The sequence below is a fragment of the Lipotes vexillifer genome, unplaced genomic scaffold (assembly GCF_000442215.2).
Source record: "Lipotes vexillifer unplaced genomic scaffold, Lipotes_vexillifer_v1.1 scaffold977, whole genome shotgun sequence".
NCBI lineage: Eukaryota > Metazoa > Chordata > Mammalia > Artiodactyla > Lipotidae > Lipotes > Lipotes vexillifer.
This window is the reverse complement of record NW_006783088.1, coordinates 3,467,771-3,476,313: the sequence shown is the minus strand read 5'-3', so window position 1 is coordinate 3,476,313 and position 8,543 is coordinate 3,467,771. Positions and strand designations below refer to the sequence as shown.

Below are 8,543 nucleotides of genomic sequence, written 5' to 3'. Positions count from 1 at the left end.
AAAACCCAAAGTTACAGTGGCTTAAACATGTTCATTTCTCTCTCTAGTAAATGACATCCAAAGGGAAGGAGCCCAGGCTGGTACAGCAGCTCTGTGACCATTAGGGACCTAGGTAGGCTTCTTCTAACTGGGGGTCCCCATCCTCAACACGTGCTCCCCACTCGGCACCCAAGACGGCTGCACCAGGAGGAAGAAGCAAAGAAGGAGTTGCCTCTCCTCAAAGGACGCTCCCTGGAATTCACATGCATCACTTCTGCTTATACCCCACCCACCAGAACTCAGCCCCACGGCCCCTGGGAAATAGGATCTTTTCTAAGTAGGGGTTCTATTACTACAGAAGAAGGGGAGAGTGGATGCTAGGGGAGCACTGGCCTCTCTGCCACATTTCACAAACATCTCTCCAGTGCATATAGCTTTGTATTCTGTATTTTTCTCTTATTTTTTTGGTGAACACTTTACCACAGCATTAAATATTCTTCAAAATTCTTAATTTTTAATGGCTGCTTAATAGTCCATAATATGCATATAGCATTGCTTATAGACCCAGTGCCTTGTTACTTGATACTTGGATGTTTTGCTCTGATAAATAAGCCTCTTCTATGGTTAAAACTTGTCGGAGGAAGAGCTCCCAAGCTTTCCTCTATACCCTGTGGGTACCCACCCAAGACATTTGGCTGGGGCGTCAGGGTAGTATCTGCCTTGAAAGCTGGCTTATCCTGATGAGGGTGACCAGGAACCATTTTGGGGGAAAAATGTCAATCAAGGCTCTTGGAGAAAATCTCTTATACCAGGCAAACCTGGAGCCTCTCTCTGCTCAGTATGTAGTTTGTGCCTTGACTGGGCCTTAGGAGATAATAAAATAATGAGGATGACTGCCAGACACAACTGAACCCAAACCCTAGTTCTATCCTTTGGTAGCTGAGTGACCTCAGACAAATTCTTTAACCTCTCTAAGCTTCAGTTTTCCCATCTGTAAAATGGGGATAATCATAGTGCTTCCCATGGGAAAATAAACATTAGTGCTTAGCAGAGTGTCTGACACTCAACAAATTCTAGATATTATTATTTAACTAATTTAAATTAACTTATTAATTAAAATTGCCTCTAGAAAAGTAATTACAGCAAGGGAGACAAGGTATATAAAGCTTATACGCTGCCTGACTCATGGTGGTAGGCACTCAATAAACGGTTATTATTATTATTAACATCCTCACATTCATTTTAATTCTAGGTTTTATCATCTCTGAAGCTGTACCCACCACACGATTTTGTCCTCCCAACAGAAATCATGGACAAAGCCATGGATTCATGGCTTTAAAATGTGGACTTCATGTCTGCCCCTAGTGCCCCAGCATGAAAGAGACTTTTTCAGGTCCTTCTGGAAGGATGTCCAAGAGGCAGATAGGTAAGCATGAGTGGGAACCTCAGGTCCCTACTTTCAACTGCCTGCTTTTGGGGAAGCCCAGGCCTAGAGCTGGGCCATTCACCCAGCCCCAAGGGTCAGGACTGTGGAAGCCCAGGGCTGCTGTGAGGTAAGAAGGAAGAGGCAGGTTGCTATTGATAACTTCCTTTTCAAGTGTTCATGGATGGCATGGTTACCATGGTGATGCTGGTGACTGAGCACCAGAGCCTCTCTTGAGTTGTGAGTCAGGTTCAGCTTTATTTATGAAAAAGGAAAAGCAGCACCCTGACCTGTGAAGGACAGAGCAAAGCTCTACACGGAGGCCAAAGGGTTCCCCACTGGGGGTGAATCGGCAGCCCTGCTCAGGGTCCACCAGCCTCCTGACATCAACTGACCCAGCCGGCTGCAAGTCCTGGAAAAGGCCACAGAGGTAAGTGGGGAGGCCAGTATCTCAAACTGTGGCCCAGGAGGGGAAGCACAAACACAACCCACACTGCCACTTGGAAACCTCTTACTAGGGAGCCGATGCCATTTTCCCAGCTCTGAACAAAAAGCCAGACTCTTTCAGGGGACTCTGCCCCACTCTGGTATGGGAGTCCACAGGGCCCAAGGCAATGGGTCTCCAAGTGAAGACCAGGACCTGGTCCAGAGACGACCAGTGTTAGCTCACCCACCCACCAGTGTGCACACACTAGTAGTGCCCTCTGTGAGGGGCAGGGTCCTGGAAGGACAGGGGAGGCCACAAAAATTTCCTCCCACGGCCTGAACTGGGAGGTGGGGCTCCTTTTCCCAGAACTCCTGCAGGAAAAGAGGTAAAGGCAGTGATGACTCCAGCTGCCACGGAGACGACTGGTGGAGCGCCCGGCCTCGTGTCAGCATGCCATGGGGAGGTCCATGGTAAGAGCACCAGAGACACACTGGAATTTTCCTGAGCTTGGACACTGTCCCAGAATCCCAGGCCTATAGCGGCAGGGTTCTTCAAACCTGCTCGTTTGTGTTCACTGCTGATCCCGTTGACCGATGTCCTGGTGGTCCCACCTCCTACCCAGCTCTGGACTCCAAGCCCTTGTTTCCACCCACTGCCCTCATCAGTGAGCAGAACGTTGGGGGCTGAAGTCAGGGTGGATGCATTTAACTCTTCTTCTGCCACTTATTAGCCTTGTGACTGAGCCTCTGTACCGCCATCTATAATACACAGGTGATAATCATAATAACATGTAATCCCAGGGTAGCTGTGAGGATGAAATGCAATAATATTTGCAAATGTTTATCACAGAGCGTAAACACTGGAGAACCGTTAGCCATTGTTGACTTTGCTCAGGACCTTATCACATCCGCCTGGATAACAGCAGCAGCCTCATAATTCCACTTGCTGATCCTACCTAGTCTTGCTGGCCTCCAACCTGTCGTCCACACCACAGCAGAGTGGTTTATGGAAAATGCAATCCTGGTCATGCCATTTTCCTCTGTAAAATCTGCCGGTGGCTCCCATTTGCCTTCAGAACGGCTCTTAGCATCCCGTAGGGGGCCTACAAGGCCCTGCAGGAAACAGCGCTGGGCTACCCTCTCCAATCCTACCCCCTCACCATGCCTTCACTGCCTTGAAAAGTTTTAGCCATTCCCAACTGTTAGCAGTGCCCCAAAGGTGCCAGGCTAGGCCATACCTTCAGGATTTTGCCATGCTATCCCCTTTGCCCAGAATGCCCTTTTCTCTTTTTGTTTATCTGACAAACACCTACTCATCCTTCAAGACCCACATTAAGAACCCCTTATAGTGTGAAATGTTCCTGTCCTCCCCTCAATGCAGAGTGGACCACTCCCTCCTCTGAGCCACTCTGGTTCTCTCCATAAAGACATTTATCACTTTACATTGCGATCGTTGCAGTTTCTGCCTGTGACACCTTTCAGCTTCTTGAGGGCAGCACTGATTCTAATTAGTGTCTGTTTCCCTAGAATATACCATGGTACCGTAACAGTCGCAAGAGATGACGGACTGAATGAAGACAAAAACCCTGTTTGTAGAAGAGGAAACTGAGGCCCACCTAGGAGCAGTGACATTGCTAAAGTAGAGTCCAGAAGCCCTGTAACTCCAGGCCCTTCTGATGGCAGGGACTATGGACCATTCATTCATCCATCCGTCACTTATGAAGCATCCATCATACACCAGACACTGTGTTGCTTCCTAGGGTACAAAGAACAAGATGCAGTCCTGGCCGTCAGGAGCCCACAGGCAGGTGGAATAGAATGACAGGTGTACAGACAATCCCCACACCTTCCACTGTGAGTTGGGACAGAGGCTATAGAAGGAGCTATGGGAATTCCAGGGGCCCCAATATGGATGAGGGGGGAGAGAAGCCCCTGTTTCTATGTCTTCCACTCCCTCTCCCCAAAGTCTGGAGGTCAAGTTCCCATAGACCACCAGGCCAAGGCAGCAACCCTCTAGGTGCTGTCACCACAGGTAAACAGACATACACACAGGCTCACACATACCGAAGGCAGGTGACACGGGCATGCCTTGCCCCATGGGGCAGGACAGCCACGAGGACACATTTGTGCCCCTAAGCAGTGATGTCAAGAGCTGTCCTGGGAGTGAGGAGAGATTAAATCAGACAGCAGAGCATTTCCTGACACTTCTTACCGCACAAAGTCCTTCCGGATATCAGGTCTCACCGGCCCCCCACCAGGTGGGGTCCTACAGACAAGGCGGATGTTGTTTTCTCCCCCATTTCCAGATGGATAAACTGAGACTCAGAGAGATGTCAATGACTTGCCCAACCTCACTGCCTGGCCAGTGGAAGTGCCAGAACCGATCCCCAAGCCTTTGCTGGACCTTCAGTCTGTGCCAGGCCATCTGCTGGGCAAGGGGACACAGAGGCCAGTGGGACACAGTCCCTGTCCCTTGTGGAAGACAGCAGTATAGCTGCCATCCTCAAGTCAGACCGCATCTGTGTTTAAATCTCCATTTCTAGCCATGTGAGCGGAGCTGGTTGTCAGCCTCTGCCACTTACGTTCTGAGTCCGTGTCATGCTCAACCCCTCCAGTCGCCCCCATCACACACAGAATAAGCTCCAAACTCCTCAGCAGACCCCAAAAGACCAGCTCCTGCACTCTTAACCGGCTCGCTTCCTCTCACTGTCCACCCCTCATCCTATGGGCCTCCTGGCTGTGCCTGGAGCAAAACAAGATCCCTCCAACCACTGACCTTTGCCCTTTCTCTTCCTTAGTCAGATGACTAACTCCTTCCCTCCCCTCAGGTCTCTGTTTCCTCACAGAAGAGGACACCACTGAGTCCAAAACGATGGCCCTGACTCGAGAGGATACTTTTATTCAAGGCCGTATCTTTACACTATAGAACATGAGACTATGTGTATTTGGCCATTTGTTAATGACCTGTCTCCCCTACAGTACAGATGGGTAGGAAAGTGCCCACTTTGTTCACTGCTACTTTCTCAGCGCCTAGAGCAGTGCCTGGCACATAGTAGGAACTCAATAAATCTTTATGAACATGAATGAATCAATAACCCTCAGTTTCCTCCCCTTTGAAACGATACCCATGGCACACAGTTATAAGGACTAAGTGGTGTTATAAATGGAAGACGCTCAGCCTCATGCCTGGTGCTTGGCTGGCATGCAAGAACGCTGCTGCTGCTGTCGATATTGTGCTCACAGCCTCGTGGGGGAGACAGGTATAAAAATAAATTCCACAGGGGCTTCCCTGGTGGCGCAGTGCTTGAGGGTCCGCCTGCCGATGCAGGAGACGCGGGGTCGTGCCCCGTTTCGGGAAGATCCCACATGCCGCGGAGCGGCTGGGCCCGTGAGCCATGGCCGCTGGGCCTGCGCGTCCGGAGCCTGTGCTCCGCAGATGGGAGAGGCCGCGACAGTGAGAGGCCCGGACGCGGGTTCGTGCCCCGTTTCGGGAGGATCCCGCGTGCCGCGGAGCGGCTGGGCCCGTGAGCCGTGGCCGCTGGGCCTGCGCGTCCGGAGCCTGTGCTCCGCAGATGGGAGAGGCCGCGACAGTGAGAGGCCCGCATAACGCAAGAAAAAAATAAAATAAAATAAAATAAATTCCACAATGTGCTAACAAAACTCTTACTCCTGAGCCCTCTCCTCTACTTTGGGGCAGCAGCCCCTCCATCTGCCTGAAGGTCAAGACCCAGAGCTCTTGCGCTGGCTGCTGAGGTCACCCTGGGGGTCTGTCTGGCCCTGATGGCTGGGAGGCCTCTGGGCCCCGCCTGGGCTGGGGGCAGTGGGCAGAGTCCAGACTGGGCCTCAGAAACCCTTGATTTCTCTCCTGGGAGCAGGCCCCACATCAAAGCCAATCTCACAGGGGCGAGGCCTTGAGATAAATGGAAGATTAAAGAAGGCGAGGTCTCCACAGGCCACAGGGAGAGGCAGCCGGCAGGCGACCACAGCGAGGAGGCCCTGACACAGCCCTGGTGGCAGCCATCGTCGGGGGCAAAGGCAAGAAGGGAGCCCAGGCCCGGGCAAGTAGAGTTGGGGAGGGGTACCTTAGCCTGAGCCTGGCCCCCCACTATTTCCCTTTGGCCTGTCCCTCCAATGCATGCCTACTTCTTAACCCTTTCCCAGCCAGCAGTGATATACAGAGGAACCCCTGGGTCTCTCTTCAAGAGAGTTTGTTTGGTCATTGAGTTCAGTCATTGGGGTTTGCTCCCTCCAGCGAGCGAGCCTGTAATGAGGAGCTCCTGGCCCTGGTCTCCCTCCCTAGGGAAGGTCTGTAATTAGTGCAGGAGGCAAGGCTGGGGAAGCTCAGACAATGTCATTTGAACCAGGATGAGACAGGGCTCAATTGCTAGTCTGTATTTTTCCCCCCCTGGTGCCATTTCATATACAAAACTCTGGCAAGCTTAACCCTTTCTTGGCTGGCCTCTGATGCTGGGGCTGGCTTACCATCCTTTCCCATGCTTAATGGGCCATCCTCACCTCCCCGACATACACACCCCAATTCAGGTGAGCCATGGTTTCCAACTTCCCTAACATCCAAGCCACCTGACGACCAATCATCCAACAAGCCTTCACTGAGCGTCACCGGATACTAAGCACCAAGGGGAGGGGACCCAGAGGAAAGTCTCCCATCGTACCATCAAAGAGATTACAATCCTTTGAGCAGTGGAGGCATGGACACCCCAAACAGGTGGCAAGAAATGCACTACAGAGACTTCCCTGGTGGTCCAGTGGCTAAGACTCTGCACTCCCAATGCAGGGGGCCTGGGTTCGATCCCTGGTCAGGGAACTAGATCCCACATGCTGCAACTAAGAGTTCGCATGCCACAACTAAAGATCCCACATGCTGCAACTAAGATCCCACGTGCCACAACTAAGACCCAGGGCGTGCAAATAAATAAATACTTTTTAAAAAGAAGAAAAAGTAAAAAGAAATGCATGACAGGGTAGAATCAGGTGGTGAGGATCAGCGCAGGCCAGGGAAGGAGGCCACGTGGAGGCAGAGCCGACAGGATGAGCTCAGGGAAGACTGGCGTGTGTGGTAAGCACTCTGTAAATATGTACTGAGGGAGCCATCTTCCTGGAGCAGAGCATTTCTGCAATCAGAGTCTGAGGGCTGAACCCACAGGGAGAGGGGAGGCAGGCAGAGCCTCGGCAGCCCCAGGTGGACACAGGTGACAGGTGTCAGAGTCTATTGGGATAGGCAGAGGATATTGCTTCTTCCCACAGGCTCCTGAAGCACTCATTCTGAACCCCTGAACTACAGTGCATCTCACACTGTACCACCACCTGTCTGATTACAGATCTGGTACCCCACCGAACTTCCAGCAACCTGAGAACTTTGTCTATTCACCTCTGGTTTCAGGTGCCTAAGCACTGAGCCTGGCACTCAAGATACTCAATGAATTCTCCTTGAATCAATGGCTGGGCTTGGATGAGAGGGTGGAGATATGGGGAAGAATCCACCTCCACAGCCTTTCCCAGAGGGGATGCCAATTGTGGCCCCACTGCTGCTGCAAATCATATCACAATCTCCGTAACATATAAAGAGCTTCTAGAAATCAATAAGACAAGACCAACCACCAATTTTTTAAAAGTCAGAGAATGAAAAGCGTCTACAGAAAAGGAAAAATAAATTGTTCGAGAACATCTAAAGAGACTCTCAACCTCACTAATGATAAGAGAAATGCAAACGAAGCCACTCAGAAGTTTGATAATATCCACTGTTTGAGAGACTGTAGAGAAACCAACAGCTTCATATACTGCTGGTGGGGGGGGGGGTAAGTCGATATGAAATATTTGACAATATCTGTCAACATTACATATGCACATTCTCTTTGACCCAGCAATCCCACTTCCGAGATTTTATCCTACATATATACAGTGCCTGAACAAGGCTATCATTATAGCATTATTTGTTAACAGTAAAAAACTGGAAACAATCTAAATGTTCATCAATTGGGGACAGGTAAATAAATTATGGTACAGTCACACAATTGGTAGCTATGCACCTACTAAAAAAAAAAAAAGAATGAGGAAGTTCTCTATGTACTAATGTGGAAGATTTCCAAAACAGATAAAATGGGGGGGAAAGATGTAGAACAGTGTATTTAATGTAAATTTATTTATTTTATTTTTGGCTGCGTTGGGTCTTCGTTGCTGCGCACAGGTTTTCTCTAGTTGTGGTGAGCAGGGCTACTTTTCATTGTGGTGTGCGGGCTTCTCATTGCGGTGGCTTCTCTTGTTGCGGAGCACGGGCTCTAGGCGCGTGGGCTTCAGTAGTTGTGGCTCGCGGGTTCTAGAGCGCAGGCTCAGTAGTTGTGACCACGGGTTTAGTTGCTCCTCGGCATGTGGGATCTTCCGGGACCAGGGCTCAAACCCGTGTCTCCTGCACTGGCAGGTGGATTCTTAACCTCTGCACCATCAGGGAAATCCCTAGAACAGTGTATTTAATGTGCTCCTTTTTGGTTAAACAAAAAAGAGAGAAAAGATGTATATACATATGAATACACATACACACACACACACATACCCCACCGAAGGATGCCCAAGAAAGTAATAAAATTAATATGTTGGTTGAAGAGTGGGAACTTAGTGGTTACGAATAGGATGTAAGGGATGAGAGGATTAATTTTCATTATTTTATATATATATATATATATATATATATACATTTTTT

At 50.0% G+C, this 8,543-nt stretch overlaps 1 non-coding gene across 1 annotated transcript; it reads left to right on the top strand.

The window, feature by feature from the left end:
• The first annotated feature begins 6,580 nt into the window (after positions 1–6,580).
• TRNAG-CCC (transfer RNA glycine (anticodon CCC)) lies at positions 6,581–6,653 on the top strand. Its single transcript has one exon. It is a non-coding gene; the product is annotated as a tRNA-Gly (tRNA).
• The last annotated feature ends 1,890 nt before the right edge of the window (positions 6,654–8,543 follow it).